This window comes from Lynx canadensis, chromosome B1, assembly GCF_007474595.2.
Source record: "Lynx canadensis isolate LIC74 chromosome B1, mLynCan4.pri.v2, whole genome shotgun sequence".
Taxonomy (NCBI): Eukaryota; Metazoa; Chordata; class Mammalia; order Carnivora; family Felidae; genus Lynx; species Lynx canadensis.
The window spans coordinates 28,495,798-28,516,785 of NC_044306.2; the positions used below are offsets into that span (position 1 = coordinate 28,495,798).

Sequence of the window (20,988 nt, forward strand, 5' to 3'; positions counted from 1 at the left end):
GACACAGAATCCAAAGCAGGTTCCAGTCTCTGAGCTGTTAGCACAGAGCCTGATGCAGGGCTCAAACTCATGAACTGTGAGATCATGTCCTGAGCCAAAGTCTGACACCTAACCGACTGAGCCACCCAGGCACCCCTCATTTTGTATTTTAAAATTTAAATGGTAACTACTACTTATACTTAGTTTTTCCTGTTTGACTTTACGTATGTTAATAGAACTTGTCAGTAGTTCTATTGTATTTTTTTATGAACTTCTTATTCTGTATTATGGATGTGTCATTGTTTATTTACTTTTTAAAATTTAGATTCAAGTTAGTATACGTTAACATATAACGTATTGGTTTCAGGAGTAGAATCCAGTGATTCATCACTTACATTTAACACCCAGTGCTCATCTCAACAAAGTTCCCTCCTTAATGCCCATCACCCGTTTAGCCCATCCCCCCATCCACCTCCCCTCCAGCAACCCTTAGTTTGTTCTCTGTATTTAAGAATCTCTTATGGTTTATTGCTTCTCGGCCTTTTGGCTGAGATCAAGTGAAGAATCTCATGGTTTGCCTCCCTCTATGTTTTTATCTTATTTTCCCTTCCCTTCCCCTGTGTTCATCCGTTGTGTTTCTTTAATTCCATATATGGGTGAAATCATATATTTGTCTTTCTCTGATTGACTTATTTCGTTTAGCATAATACATTCTAGTTCCATCCACATTGTTGCAAGTGGCAAGATTTCATTCTTTTTGATTGCTGAGTAATATTCCATTTGTGTGTGTGTGTGTGTGTGTGTGTGTGTGTGTGTGTGTGTGTATACACCACATCTTCTTTATCCATTCATCAGTCAATGGACATTTGGGCTCTTTCCATAATTTCACTATTGTTGATAGTGCTGCTATAAACATTGGGGTGCATATGCCCCTTCGAATTAGCATTTCTATATCCTTTGGATAAATTCCTAGTAGTGCAATTGCTGGGGCATAGGGTAGGTCTATTTTTTGTTGTTGTTGTTGTTAATTATTTTTTTTTCAATATATGAAATTTATTGTCAGATTGGTTTCCATACAACACCCAGTGCTCATCCCAAAAGGTGCCCTCCTCAATACCCTCACCCACCCTCCCCGGCCTCCCACCCCCCATGAACCCTCAGTTCTCAGTCTGTTTTTTTTTAAATTTTTTTGGTAACGTTTATTTATTTTTGAGACAGAGAGAGACAGAGCATGAACAGGGGAGGGGCAGAGAGAGAGGGAGACACAGAATCTGAAACGGGCTCCAGGCTCTGAGCTGTCAGCACAGAGCCTGACGCGGGGCTCGAACTCACGGGCTGTGAGATCATGACCTGAGCCGAAGTCGGCCGCTTAACCGACTGAGCCACCCAGGCGCCCCTGTTCTCAGTTTTTAAGAGTCTCTTATTTTTTGGCTCTCTCCCACTCTAACCTCTTTTTTTTTTTTTTTCCTTCCCCTCCCCCATGGGTTTCTGTTAAATTTCTCAGGATCCACATAAGAGTGAAAACGTATGGTATCTGTCTTTCTCTGTATGGCTTATTTCACTTAGCATCACACTCTCCAGTTCCATCCACGTTGCTACAAAGGGCCATATTTCGTTCTTTCTCATTGCCACGTAGTACTCCATTGTGTATATAAACCACAATTTCTTTATCCATTCATCAGTGGATGGACATTTAGGCTCTTTCCATAATTTGGCTATTGTTGAGAGTGCTGCTATAAACATTGGGGTACAAGTGTCCCTATGCATCAGTACTCCTGTATCCCTTGGGTAAATTCCTAGCAGTGCTACTGGTGGGTCATAGGGTAGGTCTATTTTTAATTTTTGGAGGAACCTCCACATTTTTTTCCACAGTGGCTGCACCAGTTTGCATTCCTACCAGCAGTGCATTTTCTGCATCCTTGGCAACATCTGTTGTTTCCTGAGTTGTTAATTTTAGCCAATCTGATGGGTGTGAGGTGGTACCTCAGTGTGGTTTTGATTTGTATTTGCCTGATGATGAGTGATGTTGATGATGTTTCATCATTTTGCCTGATGAAAAGTGATGTGAAAACACATGATCTTTTCATGTGTCTGTTAGCCATCTGGATGTCTCCTTTGGAAAAGTGTCTAGTCATGTCCTCTGCCCATTTCTTCACTGGATTTTTTTGTTTTTTGGGTGTGGAGTTTGAGTTCTTTTTTGGATATGTCATTTATTTAAGTGTTAATTTACCCTACTAATTACTTCTAGTATTTATGTTATTACAGACTGATATAATGTATACATCTTTGTGCATATATGCATGTATTTCCATAGGATAGATATCATTGCAGGCTTAAAGGGTATGCAGTTTAAAATGTTGATAATGTCTACAAAATGTCTTTGAAAACGATAAGGCTGGTTCCTGTTCTCTTGCAAATATATTGTATATGATTAACCTTTAAAATTTTTGCTGACAGTGGTGTATCAGAATTACAGACAGTTTTTTTGGCCTCATTTATTGAGTACTTTGTTCTTTCTAGAAGGTGAGAAATCTCCTTTATGGTATGTCAGATTTCTATATTTGCATGGATCTGTTTCAGAACATGGTATATTTTATTCTGTTGATTTGTATCTCTTTTTATACCAATTCCACATAATTTGAATTACTGTTGTTTTGTACCATTTCATATTCAGAGTGAGCTTCCCCTTATTGGTCTTATTTTTCAAAAAAATATTTACTACTTTCGAGCATTTTCTTTTCCTAGAGAACTTTAATATAAACTTGTGTGATTTGATGAAAACTCCTGCTGACATTTTTTCTTGGTATTACTTCTTGAGTGTACTGATTTAATTAATGTGGTTACAATTTTGAGACTAACCATCCAGAAACTAAAAGTGTCAAATAGCCCTTTTTGGACATCCTAGTAAACTTTTCTAGTTGTCTTTAAAATGGGTCTCTATGTTTTATGTTAGGTTTATTTCTTGGTAGGTTGTCGTTTTGCTTTTATTGATTTCAGATATAAATTATATTTTCAAATTGATTCTTGCTCATATATGAGCAAGTACTTACTTTGGGTAGGCTTATCATGAATCTGGTCATTCAGAATATTTGTTCCTTTTAATCAAATAAGATACCCTCATGATACTATGGAAAAAATTACTTATTTTAGGAGACTTTAGCTTTTTGATAAGAGTTAAGCTTGTCTCTTGTAAAAGCTGGTTAGTAGTAGCAGTCAACCTCTTTTAAAGTTGATCTTTTTTTTTGATAAAATGCTTAAAAATGGGAGAATTAAGAAAGAGGATGGTTGTTGAATAATTTCTTCATGGGAAAATAAGTAATTAGTATAATTTCACATTTTCCCAAAAATATGTGAAACCAGTGACCTTCTCTCCTAAGCCTACTTTAAATCTTTGTTACTTTCTGACTTCCATTTTCTTATTTCTACATTTTTATGATCTTTTCTTCCATCTTTAGTCTGATATGCTAGGGGAGGGCAGAGATTCACCCCCTTTTTAGGCTCGTTGAAACCCAGAGGATAGAGGGATGGGAGATATTCGTAGTCTGTGGTAGCATTGATAGACGCCATTGGAAAAAATACCAAAGCTTTGTTTCTTTTTCTAGAAGTTTTGACATGCAGCATGAGGCATTGCCTACTGGCACCTGATCTGCTTTTGCTGTTCATTCATAAAATGAAGGCACTGAAGTATGATAGAAAGACAATTGGACTAGACAATAACTTTTGCCTTCTAGGAGGTGTATAATCACAAAATTGCTGATTTTTCCTTTTATTCATTTAAAAGTTTTTCTAAGTTTATTTATTTATTTTGAGAGGGACAGAGACAGCATGAGTGGGGAGAGGGAGAGAGAGAATCCCAAGCAGGCTTTGTGCTGCCTGTGCAGAGCCAGACGTGGGGCTCAAACTCATGAAACCACGAGATCATAACCTGAGCCGAAACCAAGAATCAGATGCTTAACTGACTGAGCCACCCAGGTGCCCCTCTTTTATTCATTTTATATAAATTCATCCTGTTTTAAGAGGTTCTTATGAAAGATTTGCATTGGATAAACTTATGGTTGCTTTCAGAATTATGTATTAGTTTCCCAACGTCTTTTTTACCCAGTCTACATTTTTATTTTTCACCCTTCCTCCCACACTTACTGGTCTTGTGGTAAAATTTATGCATTTTTCTGTCTTTTTTTTTTTTTTTTAAGTCTTTAATGTTTATTTTTGAGGGAGAGAGAGAACGACCAGTGGGGCAAGAAAGAGGGAGGTGGGGCGAGAGAGAGGGAGACAGAGGATCCGATGTGGGCTCCTCGCTGAGAGTGGAGAGCCCGACGTGGAGCTCAAACCCACGAACCGCGAGATCATGACCTGAGCCAAAGTTGGATGCTTAACCGACAGCCACCCAGGTGCCCCATGCATTTTTCTTTCTGTGTGGCATTGCTGAATTTCAACGCAGTGGATTGCAGAGCTTTGCATCCTGAAGTTAAATATTACTCCCACTTAGTTGCTATAAGTTTCTGTTAAATTGCTATTTACTGTTATTTTGATTCTTATTGTTATTTTAAAAGTTTTCGAAACTCTACATATGAAGTTATGAAACTTTTGTTGTATACTTTGGCTATTTTATCTTTATAATTCATTTTTATTTAAGATAAGGAATTAAAAGGATTAACCACACAATTTTATTTTCAGTTATATTTGTGTTACTAGAATGTAGGCACAGGAAACTTCTTTCAACAGGCTAAAAAAATAAGGAAATATATTATTAAAATGTAACGTGAAGGCTAAGGCAGGGCTGATTAGTTAATCTGGCTTTGTCCATTGACTGTGACCCCACTCTCGTCTTTGCTTTTTTCTGTGTTTTGGGTTTCTATTTAAGATGGCTTTCTTCTCCAGTGACTTCCATTGTAGTAGCAGAATGGCTGTAGATGGCCCAGACTTCACATTCTCAAATCTCTTCAAATCACTTTCTTACCAGTGCAAGACAGTATTATCTTCAGGAACCTTCTTCTTGTGTCTCATTGGCCTAAATTAGGTTGTATATTTTATTTTTAAGCCAAATTTGGGGGAATGCCTTGAGTTTAACCCGAGTTTCTGAATCATCATTGTCCCAAAGGGCATGAGGTTACCTTTAGATCACTTGGGTTTCTCATGGGAGCTGGGAGTGAGGGCAGTTTTCCTGAAGCATACTGGCTTTGTGGGTAAATAACTAGTGTTTTCTAAATTAAATTTATGGTACTGTAAAAAGGGTGCAGGATGGAATGGATGGTGGGCAGGCAACCATCAATGTGTACTTGATAATGAGTCCGATGAAATTTCATCTCAGGCCATGTGAAGTAACAGGAATAAATGTGAAAGGAAAAATAGGCAGCCTAAGCAAGTTTTAAATTGACTTACTTGAAAACTTTCTCTGCAGTTTCTCCCATTTTATAATGGTTGATTTCAGCTGACTGGCTGTAGCTACTTACAGAACAGAGGAAATTCATTAAAAATAATGAATTATTCAGTTGGATAGTGAAATTCAGTTATAAAGCACTTCATGAGCTATGGACTCAGTTCAGGTCAAGTCGTGTTCCTGGTTTATGGGCAGTGCGGCTTCTCACAATGACACAGCATAGAGTGAGGCTTTATCCTTTCCCCTGTTGCTAGCGTTTTAATGGCATTTTATTATATTTGATTGGTTTCATTTACACTTTATTTCAGTTGACTTTATTAACACAAATTTTTATTTATACCTTATTAATATGAATCATATTATATAATATTTGATAGTTATGAAAATTTGGTAGGTATCTATAATAAAGGAATGAGTCTGTCAAAAAAACATTCTATTACTTTTTAAAATTTCAGTAACTTACTATAGCCAAACCAAATGCTAATAGGTGGTTTTATTTAGCTTTTCTAGTTTGCTTGCCTGGGTTATTTGGGAGGAAATGACGATTAGCAGAAGTCTAGCAATGGATTAATGAAAGTCTTGAAAGCCTCTTTAATTAGGGATTTAATGAGGGCTTTGTCATGGATTGTTTGGTTTCTCTTGTTTTCCTCTACCCCTTCCTATTCCTAGTAGTACATTGAAAAGTAGAAAGAATTCTCTAAAACAGTACAGAAGAATACCTTATAAATTACATCTTCTAAAATGAATTCTGTAAGTACCACATGCTAACCAATTGTACCACTGGAACTCCTAAAGTGAATTATAGATTGGGTATATGTGCATATGTGTGTGTGTATGTGTGTGTGTGTGCATGCACACATAAACTAGTTGCTAGTATATTACTAAGTATAGATACACTCAAAGGGTGAGGTTACAATTTTTAGAAAATATGTAACATAATAAATAAAAAGAAATCAAGCCCAGAATCTTTTAATGTTTGTTTGTTTATTTTTGAGAGAGAGAGTGCACAGGTGCTTGTGCTTGCAAGTGCGAGCTGTGCGAGGGGCAGACAGAGAGGGAGAATCCCAAGCAGGCTCTGTCCTGTCAGTGTAGAGCCCCGGGGTGGGGATAGGGAGCTTGATCTCATGACCCGTGAGATTATGACGTAAACCAAAATCAAGAGTCAGATGCTTAACCGACTGAGCCACCCAGGCACCCCTAAATCTAGATTTTTTTTTAATTGAAGTACGGTTGACATATAATATTATTAGTTTCAGGTGTATGACATAGCGATTCAACATTTACCATTGACCCTTGAGCAATATGGTTTTGAATGGAGTGCATCCACTTGTGCATGAATACTTTTAATAAATATAGCACAATACCATAAATGTATTTCCCTTATGATTTGTGTCTTTTTTCTTTCCTCTTTTTTTTTTTTTTTTTGAGAGAGACAGAGAGTGGACAAGAGCAAGTTGGGAGGGGTAGAGGGAGAGGGAGAGAGAGAATCTCAAGCAGGGAGCCCAAAGCAGGGCTTGATCTCATAACTGTGAGATCATGACCTGGACCGAAATCAAGAGTTGGATGCTCAACCAAATGTGCCACCTGGGGGCTCCACCTTACGATTTTCTTAATTTTTTTTCTAGCTTACTTTATACTTATGCAAAATATTTGTTAATTGTTTATAGTATTGGTAAGGCTTCCTGTCAACAGTAGGCTATTAGTAGTTAAGTTTTGGGGGAGTAAAAAATTATGTGGATTTTTGACTGTGTGGTGCGTTGGTGCCCATAACCCTCATATTGTTCAAGGGTCAGCTGTACACACATTACAAAATGTTCACCAGAGCAAGTGTAGTTACCATCTGTCACCATACAAAGTCATTCTAATATTATTAACTATATTCCTTATGTTGTACTTTTCATGCTCGTGACTTATTTATTTTATAATTGGAAGTTTGTACCTCTTAATCCCCTTTATCCATTTTGTCTGTTCCTCAGCACCCCTCCCCTCTGGCAACCACCACTTTGCTTTTTGTATTTATGAGTCTTGTTTCTGGTGTTTTGGTATGGGATTTGTCTTTCTTTGAATTATTTCACTTAGCAAAATACCCTCCAGGGCCATCCATGGTGTCTCAAATGGCAAGATTTCATTCCTTTTTATGGCTGAGTAGTATTCCATTGCACACCTTTTTCATTCTTTTTTCATTCATCCTTAGATGGACACTTAGGTTTCTTCCCTATCTTGGATATTGTATATAATACTGTGATAAAAATCGGGATGTATCCTTTTGAATTAGTGTTTTTATTTTCTTTGGATAAATACCCAGTCGTGATATTCTTGGATTGTAGGGTATTGCTATTTTTAATTTTTTGAGGTACCTCTATACTGTTTTCTATAGTGGCTAAATGTACAATTTACATTCCACCAACAGTGCACAAGGGTTCCCTTTTCTCCACATTCTTACCAACACTTGTTATTCTTGTCTTTTTGATACTAGCCATTCTGACATATGTGAGGTGATATCTCATTGTGGTTTTGATTTGCATTTCCTTGATGATTAGCGATGTTGAGCATCTTTCTTGTGTCTGTTGGCCATCTGGATGTCTTCTTTGGAAAGATGTCTGTTTAGATCCTCTGCCCTTTTTTTTTTTATCGCTTTTTTTTTTTTTTTTTTTTTTTTTTTTTGGTGTTGAGTTGTATGATTTCTTTGTATATTTTGGATATAAACCTTTTATTGGATATATCATTTGCAAATATCTTGTTCTACTCAATAGATTGCTTTTTTGTTTTGTTGGTGGTTTCTTTTACTGTGCAAAAGCTTTTTTTTTTTAAATTTTTTTTTTTTCCAACGTTTATTTATTTTTGGGACAGAGAGATACAGAGCATGAAGGGGGGAGGGGCAGAGAGAGAGGGAGACACAGCATTGGAAACAGGCTCCAGGCTCCGAGCCATCAGCCCAGAGCCTGATGCGGGGCTCGAACTCCCGGACCGCGAGATCGTGACCTGGCTGAAGTCGGACGCTTAACCGACTGCGCCACCCAGGCGCCCCTGTGCAAAAGCTTTTTAATTTGATGTAGTCCCAATTGTTTTTTGGTTTTGTTTTTTGCTTTTGTTGTCCTTGCTTGAGAAGTCAGATCCCCAAAATATTGCTAAGATTGATGTCCAAGAGTTAACCACCTGTTTTCTTTTAGGATTTTTATGCAAACCCAGAATGTTTAAAGTTCATTGCATTGTTGATTAAATTTGGAAGACATTTTGACTAGAAGCTGCCTCTCAGTAAAAAGAATATAACTATATAGATGAAACCCAGAGAGTCTAACCAAAATTAAGGCATTGATAACCAAATTGAATTGCTGAAGCACTTAAGCTGCTTTGGTTTTATAAGCTCTCTGTGTTAAATTATTTTGTAAATACTTATTAGTCCCATTTTATAACTTATAAGTCATTGAGACTTTTTTAATTCATTCTTATTTTGTATATACACAAAAAGGTGAGTATGTGACTATTACTGTTGTAATTTAGATTATATTTGGAAACCTCCTAAATATACTTTTACAGTATCAAAACTATATTTTGGGTCAGGTCTAATGGGTAAGAATGAAGTCTTTTTGGAAAATGAATCCATTTTCTCTCCTCTATTTGAATTTATCATTTAAAAGAACGTTCTGTTGATGAAGCACTTCTCTGCCTAATTAATTTTTAATAACTTTATATACCTTGTCTAGTTGGCATGGATTTGGTATCTTCACTTGATTCCTGTCAGTACACTGAAGGGAATGAGGTATAGTAACAGTAGAAGATCTATCACAATTTCTCTTGTAACTGAACTCAAGGGATTTGCCTCTTGGGGTGCATTAAATTGAACACAACCCAAGGAAGTGTTGAAGGCAAAGAACTTTTTATTACCTGTTATAAGTAAGGAGTCGGGGAGCTAGCTCTCAAAAGCACTGTCTCCCTGTGGGGTTGTACAGGAAGCTTTTATTCTGTGTATTTGGGGGTAGAGGCAGGGAGCTTGCATATACTTTAAGGAACTTACACATATTCTGTTACTTAGGCACTTTAGTTCAGTTGTGCATACCTAGCATGTCAATGTGCTAGTGCATACATACATCGTCTGTTCAAAAAATGGCAGAAAACCTCTCCCATAGGAGGAAATCTTTGTATTACAGTGAGCTAACCCAGGACAACCCGGGGCTTCAGGACAACCTGGGGCTTCTGTGCAGGTCCTCAACTCATCCACAAGGGCTCAAACTGGTTCACATAAGAGGCTATCAGATGAAACACCCCACAAGGGACCACCAGGTGAAACAACCTGGCTGGGTGTCTCCTTGGCCACACTGCTGGTTCTGTAAAGCTGAATACATTCCTTCCCTGCTTTTGTCCCTTCCCTTTCTCCCTTCTGCTTGATTGCTATCAGAACTGTGATTTGAGTAACTTTCTGTTGCATCCTAGCTAACACTATCGATATACCAACTTATGTATAACTGTAGATTAAAAGACGTAACGTCCTGTTTATCACTGCTTATCTTTATATTGATGCCATGGTTGGTAAGGCAAGTAATATAATATATAATAATAATGTAATAAGGCAAGTAATATATTAGGAATTTAATCCCATATTACAGATGAGGAAACGAAAACAGAAAGTAAAGTGACTTGTCCGAAGTCACATGGATACTAAGTGGCCAAGCGTCAAAGTGTAATTTTCCAAAATATTAAAGACCGATTCTCATACAAGTACAGAATCAACAGATGTCACATTCAGTTCACTAATGAGGGAACCAGCAGGAGATAAAATTTGTTCAAAGAGGAACAGAGATTATATAGTATATTAGGGTTCTCCAGAAAAACAGAACCAGGAGGATATATATAGATATACAGAAAAAGATTTTTTTAAGTTTATTTATTTATTTTGAAAGAAAGAGAGGGAGTATGCGCAGGAGCATGAGTGATGGGGAAGGGGCAGAGAGAGAGGAAGAGAGAATCTGTCAGTGTGGAGCCCAACACAAGGCTGGAACTCACAAACTGTGAGATCATGATGTGAGCCAAAATCAAGACTCGGACGCTTAACCGACTGAGCCAGCCAGGCACCTCTAGGAAGATATTTATTATGAAGGATTGTTTCATGCAATTATGGAGGCCTAGAAATCCTGCAGTTTGCTGTCAGCAAGCTGGAGGTCTAGGAAAACCAGTGGTGTGGTTCCAGTCTAAATCTGAAGGCCTAAGAACCAGAGGAGCCGGTGGTCTAAGTGCCCCTCCTAGGGGGGGTCTGAGAACTGAGGAGTGTGGTGTGGGAGGGCAAGAGAAGAAGGACGTCTCAGCTCAAGTGGAGAGCAGATCTGCCCTCTCTCTGCCTTTTTGTTTTATGGAGGTTCTCAATGGATCGGATTATACCTACTCTTGTTGGTGAGGGCAGTCTTTACAAAGTTCTATTCAAATGCTAGTTTCCTCTGGAAACACCCTCCCAGACACACCTAGAATTGATGTTCAGCCAGCTCTGGGCCAGGTAACCCCTTAGCCTAGTTAAGTTGACCTGTAAAATTGACCATTACATGTAGACATTGGAGAAATAACTTTGGAATAAGATTGCTGGGTCAACTACAAAGCTATCCCTACAGACATTTTCTTTTCTACATGACAGAATTCAGTTGCTTCTTAACCAGACAAAAACTTACAAGTTAACAAGTAACTTCACAGAGTCTCAGTTTTTAATCAGTAGTAAATAGCAAGTCATATAAAGGTATATTCTCTAATGAAAGTTATCTTTGGACGAGATTGTGTTCCTATATGACATTGAAAGGGTGTACTGCCTTCTCTTTTAACTTAACTTTTGGATAATTTAACTTTTGGATAATTTTTCTTGACACAAAGCAACGTGGGAGCCTAGGTTTTCTGACTCCAAGCCCAGATTTCTTTCCATTCTAGTCTTCTGCCTCTTCATAATATAATTTTTTTTAAGTTTGTGTGTTTATTTCAAGAGAGAGAGCACACACAAACAGAGAAGGGCCAAGAGACAGAAGGAAAGAGAGAATCCCAGGCAGGCTCTGCATTGATGCGGGGCTTGAACTCACAAACGAACCGTGAGATCATGATCTGAACTGGAAATCAAGAATCAGACGCTTAACTGACTGAGCCATCCAGGTGCCCCTTAATAGTATAATGTTTAATATGAGAGTAGTCTGCTAACTTTTGCAAAATCAGTTAGTCTTTGTTATTAGTTTTCCTTTGTGATAGAAATTCCTTTGTTATATGGTGATGGTCATAGAGTTTTCTTCCTCAGAGAAATATTGTGAAACTTAATGGATATTTGTAAAATTTGCATAAATGCCCAAAGTGAAAAATTGAAATTACAGCTTATATACCATGGCTACTTAAAAAAAAAATTTTTTTTTTTTTTTAGTATTTATTTTTGAGAGAGAGAGACAGAGCACAAGCAGGGGAGGGACAGAGAGAGAGAGGCAGACACAGAATCTGATGCAGGCTCCAGGCTCTGAGCTGTCAGCACAGAGCCCGATACGGGGCTTGAACTCATGAACCATGAGATCATGACCTGAGCTGAAGCTGGATGCTTCACCGACTGAACTACCCAGGCACCCCATACCATGACCACTCTTTTATGACATTCGGTTAGCAGATTTCAGAGTCATTGTAAACATTCTTGATTTTTGACTAAATCAAAATTTATAAAAACATTTTATCAGATTAGCCTTTACATATTTTGAACAAATAGAAGTGAACTATTTTAGATAGTAGGTAGAAATCTGTTCACGTTAAACAGTATAATTGCCTATCAAACACTGAACTACTTACTAAAAATTTTTTCCTGGACATGGTTATCTGTAGGTATCATGTAACTTAACAGTGTTTTGTTGTTGTTGTTTTTTTTTAAACACTTTTCAGAAAGGTTGGGATTCAGTTTAGCCCTCAAGCAGTTAGGCAAGTCGGTTACCATGGTAACAGTAGGTATTAATTTGCTTAGCTTAGTTAAAGGTTTTAGGAACAAAGACATCTCTGAGCTGCTCCACTGAAACCCAGCTTTCTAAGAAACAGGAGTTTGTCCATTTTCTAGAAGATGATAGCATTCTAAGTGGGAAAGTGTTGTCCTCTTTTTTTTTTTTTAAGTCTATTTATTTATTTTGAGAGCAGGAGGCAGAGAGGAGAGAGAGAATCCTGAGCAGGCTCTGCACCATCAACTCAGAGCCCCATGCGAGTCTCCAACTCACGAACTGTGAGATCATGACCTGAGCCAATGTCAAGAGTTGGACACTTAACCGACTGAGGCTGACCCAGGCACCCAAAATGTTGTACTCTTAAGACGAATTTCTACTCTGACAGAGTGAAGTAGAATGTGACTTAAAAGCTCTATAGATGATTAAAAAGCTATCCCTTCTTAGTTAATATGATGCAGTTGGTCTTAATTTTCCTGTATTTGGTCTGATTTAAATCTTGAATCTTATAGGTGTATTTCTGTTGCTGTGAACTAAAAGGCACTTGAACCGCCCTCAGTAGACAGCTTGTCCTACTGTCTAATTGATGTCAAATAAAATCATTTAAGATGAATGTTTTCAAAACATCATTTATAATTTCGGGAGATAATCTCTTAACATTTAATTGGCTAATATTACTAACCCTCTATAGTAAACCCACTCATTCTGCTATCATTAATTTCATTTTGCAAGTGATGTATCATAAAGATTTTACTAAGAAGTTGTATTCTTATTAAGTATTTTATCAGTGTATTATGGTAATTAAAAAATAGGTGTAGTTGTTAATACCAGTAGCACTGGACATTTTCCAGTCATCCACCATTTTGTTTGTCTTCTGTCGTAGGAGTTGGCTAACTTCTGGAGCACATTTGATTTGCTGCTTGCTTTTGGTTTGAGCTAAATGGTTTTCACTGACTATGAGCTAAATGGTTTTCACATTTTTAAGTGACTGAACAAAAATCAAAAGAAGAATAACATTTTGGTAAATTTTATAAATCTAGATTTCATTGTCTTTAAAGTTTTATTAGGACATAGCTGTGTTTACTTAAGTATTACTTATGGCATTTGTGCCACAATGTCTGAATAGAATATTTACTATCTGACTCTGTAGAGAAAAAGTTGGCTCTTATTCTATAGTACAAAAAAAATTTAAAAATTTAAAAATTTAAAAAAACAAAAACTTTTCCCTCTTTTATTGGTTTAGTTTTCCCTCCTGATTGCTGAAAGTAATACATGTTCTTATCAAAAATTTGGAACGTTTAGAAAAGTATAAAGAAGAAAATTGAAAACTATCTTCAGTGGTGGGATAACAACTAATATTTTGGTATATATTGCTCCAGACCTTTAAAAATTTATAATATGTAAATATATGTATATGTATGAATGGTTGTATATATGTATATGTATATGTACATGTCTGTATAGAATATGTATATATACACATAGAAAAATACACATTTATTGTGTAAATTTAGAGTCTGACTTGCTTTTTCACTTGATAAATTATAAGAATATGTTTAAAAAGCTTTTTTTATATTTATTTATTTTTGGGAGAGTGCAGGCAAGGGAGGGGCAGAGAGAAGGAGACAGAGGATCTGAAGTGGGCTCTGCACTGGCAGGCTGAAAGCAGTGAGCCCGATGTGGGGCTTGAACTCATGAGTTCGAGCTCATGACCTGAGCCAAAGTTGGACGCTCAACCAACTGAGCCACCCAAGTGCCCCAAGAATATGTTTTTAATGGCTGCATAGTGCTCTGTTTTATGGATGTACCATAATTCATTATTTAACTATTTTTACCGTTGTTGGACATGTCTATTTTCAACTCTTTATCATTATATATATTGTATATTACGTTATATAATATATACCTTAAATACTGTTGTATATAACAAGTATGACTATCCTTGTATATAAATCTTTCTGAGGAGTGCTGGTTTTTTTGGTAAGATTAATTCTTAAAAATGAAACTATGTGTAAAATGGTATGAGAACTAGACAGATATTTTAAGGGAAATGTTGGTAGTGTGGTAAAATACTTCCTTGGTCTGCCTTCATGAAGAAGATGGCTTATCTTCCATGTAGCTTCAGCTCTGGTTCAACATAGTAATTTTCACACCAGACCATCAAACCAGTCCTTTTAATAATTTGACTGATAAAACATATGGTTGATACTGATGGTAGGTGGATAGGAGGAGCTGGGTCAGTGCCTCACTCTGGGCTCATAGTTTTTACTCACAGTTCTACAGCTTGGGAAAGTAAATTTCTTGTGAGCGTGCTGCTAGCATTATTATGGAAGCCATAGAGAAAAGTGGAGTGATGCTCTAGGTTGGTGTGAGTTGACACAGTAGACTCAGAAATGGAGGTACAAAGGAGATGTGCTCCATTCTTAGGATAATTCACTTGCTACTGCCCTGACGAAGTAGGTGGTCCAGCCAACCTCTCTGTGGTCTTTGCATCCTTCTTTAAAGGAAACTCCAGGGGGGCCTGGGTGACTCCATTAGGGGTTTAGGCGTTTGACTTCGACTTCAGCTCAGGTCATGATCTCACGGTTCGTGGGTTTGAGCCCCGCATCGGGCTCTGTGCTGACAGCTCAGAGCCTAGAGACTGCCTTGGATTCTGTGTCTCTCTCTCTCTCTCTCTCTCTCTCTCTCTGCCCCTCCCCCGCTGACACTCTGTCTCTCTTTCTCAAAAATAAATAAACATTAAAAAATTTATTAAGGAAACTCCATTTGTTAGCATATTCCTAGGTTTTGCTACCACTCTTTCTGTAGTGTACCTACAAAAATAAACCCAAGTATTTCACTCAAATAATGATTTGTAACTGGATATTGACTTAAAAAAATTTGTAGGGATACCCACACCAGCTGCTAGTACTGACCTGTCTATAGCAGAGGTTGTAAATTGGGAGGTCTGCAGGCCAAAATTTGGCCTGTAGAGTAGTCTTGGGTATTGCTATCAAATGGAGGATTGCACAGGAACGTGCGTTATTCATGTTCTTTGGAAAAATTGGAAGGCCTGGCAACACTGTGTCCATGTTGACTATTGGCAAGAGTTAGCTGGAGCAGTTAGTTGCTTCTAATTTGTGCTGTAGCATAATGAATGGGCATGCAAGATTTTGATGGTTGCATACTTTTTATAGCGTTCAAACATATAAAAGCATTTTGTGAAACATTCAAAGATTCATAATAGGTGAAATTATATTTGAAGGTTATTCTAGATGGCGATCCTTTTGTAAACTACTTGAGTTAAGTAACATGCATGGCTCTGCATAGTAAACATGGTCATACAGAGTTGTGTGCTGTGGCTGTGTTATGTAGTAACTTCCTCCTGACTTTTCCTTTTAAATAATTTCCATTCTAATTATTATTTTATTTTATTTTATTATTTATTTTTATTCCTTTTAGGAGAGAGTGCGAGCGGGATGGGCAGAGAGAGAGGGAGAGAGAAAATTGGACAGCGCACAGCCTGATGGGGGGCTTGACCTCATGAACCATGAGATCATGACCTGACCCAAACTCAGACACTTAACTGACTGAGTCACCCAGGTGCCCCTCTAGTTATTATTTTAATTGTATATGTGTATGTTATTTAATAATTGGGAAAGCTATATGTGTTTGTGTACATGAAATTCTTTATTTTTGTCTCAATTTTCATAATTATCTTACTGCTAACAGAAAAGATCATGATTGTTAGCTAATTCTTATTGGATTATATTTAGTATTTTCTAACAGAAAACAATGAATTTTGTTAATTTTCTTGCTTGTTATTTAATTTTTATTTATTTATGATGGCCTTTTTGATGTGATAGTTTGTGAAACCCTGATTAGAATGGAGTTTCATAATATGTTTATTTAATTTAAACTATTGCTTATATCTAAAAATAATAATTGAACATAATGCAATTCCATTGATTCAGTAAGGGAAAGATAGGCCTTTGAGAAACTCACTTAAAGTATTTTTTAAAAGTTTTTTTAATGTTTATTTATTAAAAAAATTTTTTTTAATGTTTATTTATTTTTGAGAGAGAGATAGAACATAAGCAGGTAGGGGCAGAGAGAGAAGGAGACACAAGATCCGAAGCACGCTCCAGGCTCTGAGCTGTCAGCACAGAGCCCAACAGGGCTCAAACTCACAAACTGTGAGATCATGACCTGAGCCGAAGTTAGATGCTTAACCTACTGAGCCACCCAGGCGCCCCAGTATTTATTTTAGAGCAAGAGAGAGACAGAGCACAAGCAGGGTAGGGGCAGAGAGAGAGGGAGACACAGAATCTGAAGCAGCCTCCAGGCTCTGAGCTGTCAGCACAGAGCCCAATGTGGGGCTTGAACTCAGGAAGTGTGAGATAATGACCTGAGTTGAAGTTGGATGCTTAACCGACTGGGCCACCCAGGTGCCCCTCACTTAAACATATTTTTGATTACAGTGTATTTTACTTGTTTTAAAAATTTAAATTATTGGGCCACCTGGGTGGCTCAGTCAGTTGAACATCTGACTCTTGATTTCAGCTCAGGTCATGATCCCAGGGTTGTGGGATTGAGCCCAGTGTTGGGCTCCTCACTGAGTGTGGAGCCTGCTTAAAATTCTCTGTCTCTCTTCTTCTGCCCCTTTCCCTGTTCACGTGCTCTGTCTCTAAAAAAAAAAAAAATTATTAAACTAAATGAAAATAAATATTGCAGTATGTTGTTTTTGTTTACTCTTTTTAACTAAAGAAGTACCTTGGGATAAGATTTGTTTAAAAACTTGAGAATTCAGATAAACTCAATAATTGACAAAAAACTTTTCCTAAGGAATTAAAGACCGTATTTTAAGTACTTTATTTTTGAGTGCTTTATATTGAAATAAATTTTATTTCTGCAGATATTTACTTACCTACTGTAATGTCTAATTGATTAAAGCTGGAAAGTTATCTGATTCATGAGTTAAATGTAATAGTAAATATTTCTTCAATAATTAGGCTATAAAGTAAAGAAATATCTCAGAATTATATGGTGTTTCCCCAATTCTTTACTTTTCAGACTAAATCAAAACAAATGGGGTGTCAAACAAAATACTGTGGTATGTTTTCATAAATCTGAAAATAGCTTGAACCTTTGAAATCATCTTTGAGCACAAAATAAGAACAAAATACTTTTTAGATTGTGATAATCAGATTGAGCTCAAGAGGCTGGTAAAGCCCAGCCAAATTTGTTCTTATTTCCTGCCTGTGTAGAACACTGTGTTTGGGATCAATAAGGCAAAGGAAATGTAAAAGGTGCCATTTTAAATTATTCTATTATAAGATATGTTTAAGGGATGCCTGGATGGCTCAGTCGCTAAAGCATTCAACTTCGGCTCAGGTCATAATCTCTCACGGTTCATGAGTTTGAGCCCCACATCAGGCTCTCTGCTGTCAGCACAGAGCCTACTTTGGATCCTCTTTTGCTCCCCTGTGTGCACATTCTCTGAAAAGTAAAATAAACATTTACCAAAAAAAAGGAAGATATGTTTAAGATTTGTCAAAGACATAGAAGACAGTACTCATTCAAAAGATTATTTAATGAAAAACTTGTTAATTGCAGATGTGAATCCATCAATGTTGGTAATGGGCCTTGCTTAGAAAGCTGTATAGAATCCTTGAAGAAAAATGCCTGAAAGGACATTATTTGCTGGGCAAAGAAGTTTCAAAACTAAAATATTCAAGGGAATATTTGGAAACATACAAGATATTATGGAAACAGTGGCAGTTTGGGACTGGTAATAACAGTAAGGTTTAGGCTTTACCTTAAGTTCAATACTCTTCTAAGTATTAAGTAGTCTTATTCACAGACAAGCTCCTGTATATTAAAATTGGCCTGTAGTTCTGAGTTCCACATTGAATGAAGTCATAAAAATGATGAACCTAATGAAATCTAAGCTGCTATAGTACCTTCTCTTCAGCCTTAGGTGAAGAAATGTTAGCTATTTCAGTTATGAAGTATCTGTCCAAAGGAAGATTTATAAGCTCAAAGAAAATTTCAGATTATGAAATGGTGAATGGTTCTTACTTTGCAGATTTGTGGAAGTATAGTTATGTCTTCAATGAATGGTGTCCTTAACTAACCAAATTTTGAGCACCTGAATTAACTTAAAAGTACAACGATCGCGCGGAAAATATATTAACATGTACTGACAAAGTTTATGGCTTCAGAGTAAAAAATCAGCTTTGGGAGGGTGAAGTTAAAATAGTTTTAGAAGTGACATTTAATTGGTATCATCTGAATCCTAAAGATGAATTAATAATACGTATAGAGCAAACTCTGCGTATACCTGTGACAGAGCTTTAACACAAGTCTATTGAAATACTTGATATAAAAAGATCATTTGTATTCCAGACTTATTTGTATTATCAGAAGGAATTAACATATTTCTCAGTAGAAGCAAAGGAGAAGCTGTTAGATTTAAAGAATTTTAGCATTCTTGAAGTACAACTTAAAGAGGTTGGATTGTTGGAATGCTGGTTAATAGTGAAAAAGAAGTTTTCAGCCTTTTGGAACAAAGCATCCTCTTTTGCCATTTGCTACTACTTACGTTAATAAAGCTTCTCCGTGATGGTTGCTATATAGGATATTAAGAAAATGTTGTTAAAAGGTTTTAATCAGGAGTTGTATATAGTCATTTTAAGCAGAAAACCTGATATACAAAAGGTGTGTTCATCTAAACAATTTAGTTTCTTGTTTAAAAAGTTTAATTTTACAATGAAGATATAATGAAGATATAAAATTTTTACAAAATTTCACAGGTACACTCCCAGATCCCCTTCCCAGTATGCTATAAAAATATTTTCATTTTCTGAATGTGCTGTGAAGTTGAAAATGTTGTGGACTCCTGGGGTAGACCTACATTTCTAAATGAAGTGAGCATCAAGAATCATCATGTATTTGAGCAGAGTTGACAGCCATCAAATCCCTTAGCTGAGTTTTAACCCTTGATAAAAAATAATTTCTAAACAAAAAAAAGAAAAGTCTTTATAAGTATTATTGCTAGATTTAACAGGAAGTTGCAGGGTGCCTGGGTGGCTCAGTCAGTTAAGCATCTGACTTTGGCTCAGGTCATGATCTTGCGGTTTGTGGGTACGAGCCCGGTGTTGGGCTCTATGCTGACAGTGCAGAGTCTGGAGCCTTCTCCTGATTCTGTGTTTCCCTCTTTCTGCCCCTCCCCCGCTCACACTCTGTCTGTGTCTCTCAAAAATGAATAAACGTTAAAACAAAAACAAAAAACAGACTCAACAGGAAGTTACATTAATGAAGGAACCGAAGATGGTTGAAAAGGAAAGTTGCAGAGTAAGAAAGGAATTGAAACATAATTCCTTAAATAAAATACTCGGTGGAATTACTGTGGTAGAACAAACGTGGCTGAAAACAAAATAGTATTTGTTGAGTGAACTGAACAACTGGTTGGAGGATGCCTACTTGATTTTCCTGTCTTAGAGGCCTTCAGAGGAGTTGTAAGATCAGTGTGCTGGTGGGCTAGGTCTTGAGATTACAACTTGGGAGACCTGTGCATAGAGGAATTGCCTCTTAAGGCTTCAGTGGAAGACTTACAGTCTTTGTCCCATTCACAGCTTCCTGAGGGACCCTAAGAGCAGATGACTGCTGATGGTAAATAGAGTTTTACAAGCAAAGAAAAATAATAGTCCGACTAAGGAAGCCCCCATCAGTGGACAGAAGGCCAAAGAACACCAGAATGGGACATTCCTATTGGAACAGATATTTGAACTAAATTATAACTTTTACAAAAGAAAGAAATAATAAGCACATTTAGGGAGACTCAACTTGAGCACAAAGAAACTTTCTGAAACTAACGATCAAGTTCTTAACATTGTAAAAATCCAATAGACAAAGTGAAAGAGGACTATCACCATTGAGAGTGAAATTAGCATCTTGGAAGTCATGTGTAAGAAGTATCTTAAAATTAAAGAGTTGGTAGTCAGGAGGGAAAAAATAGAGTCTAGGAGATGAAATCCAGGTAAGAAATTCACCAGCATGTGAATAAATGCTGTAGCAGGAAAAAAAGGAATAGATAATGGCAATCAATAACTAGGAATAGGATTATATTGGTTTACTGAAGGTGCCATAGTTAAGTATTACAGACTGTGATTTAATTTATAGTAAATTTATGTGATTTAGTTTATAATGAATAGAAAGAAATTTGTCCTCGTAGTTTTGGTGACTAGAGGTCTGAAATCAAGTTGTTGGCGGAGCTGTTTCCTTCTCAGGGCTGTGGAGGAAGGATCTGTTTCAGATCTGTTCATCACTAGATGATGTCTCTAGATGACTCTTTCTCCCTGTGTTTCTTCACATCATCTTGCCTCTATGCGTGCCTGTCTCTGTCCACATTTCCCCTTTTTGTAAGAACACCACTTAGTTTGGATTATAGATCACTGTAATAACCTTGTTAAAATTTGATTTACTGATGTAAAGACTCTGTTTCCAAATAAAGAGCCACATGCTGAAGTACTTACTGGAAGTTAGGACTCCAACATATCTTTTTTGGGGGGAGGGATACAATTCAACTTACAATGAGGGGGAATTTTTCTGATTTGAAGAAAAAGATGTGAAAAGGAGTCCTGATCCCAGGGAGAATAAAGTTTACACTTGGGCCTCTTAAAATATAAACATCCATGAAAGTCTTTCAAGCTCCCAGATGGG

At 36.9% G+C, this 20,988-nt stretch overlaps 1 protein-coding gene and 1 pseudogene across 3 annotated transcripts in view; both read left to right on the top strand.

Annotated features, from left to right (window-relative positions):
- WRN (WRN RecQ like helicase) overlaps positions 1-20,988 on the top strand; it is a 152,466-nt gene that overhangs the window by 12,928 nt on the left and 118,550 nt on the right. The window lies entirely within an intron of this gene.
- On the top strand, positions 507-646 carry LOC115513257 (annotated as a pseudogene).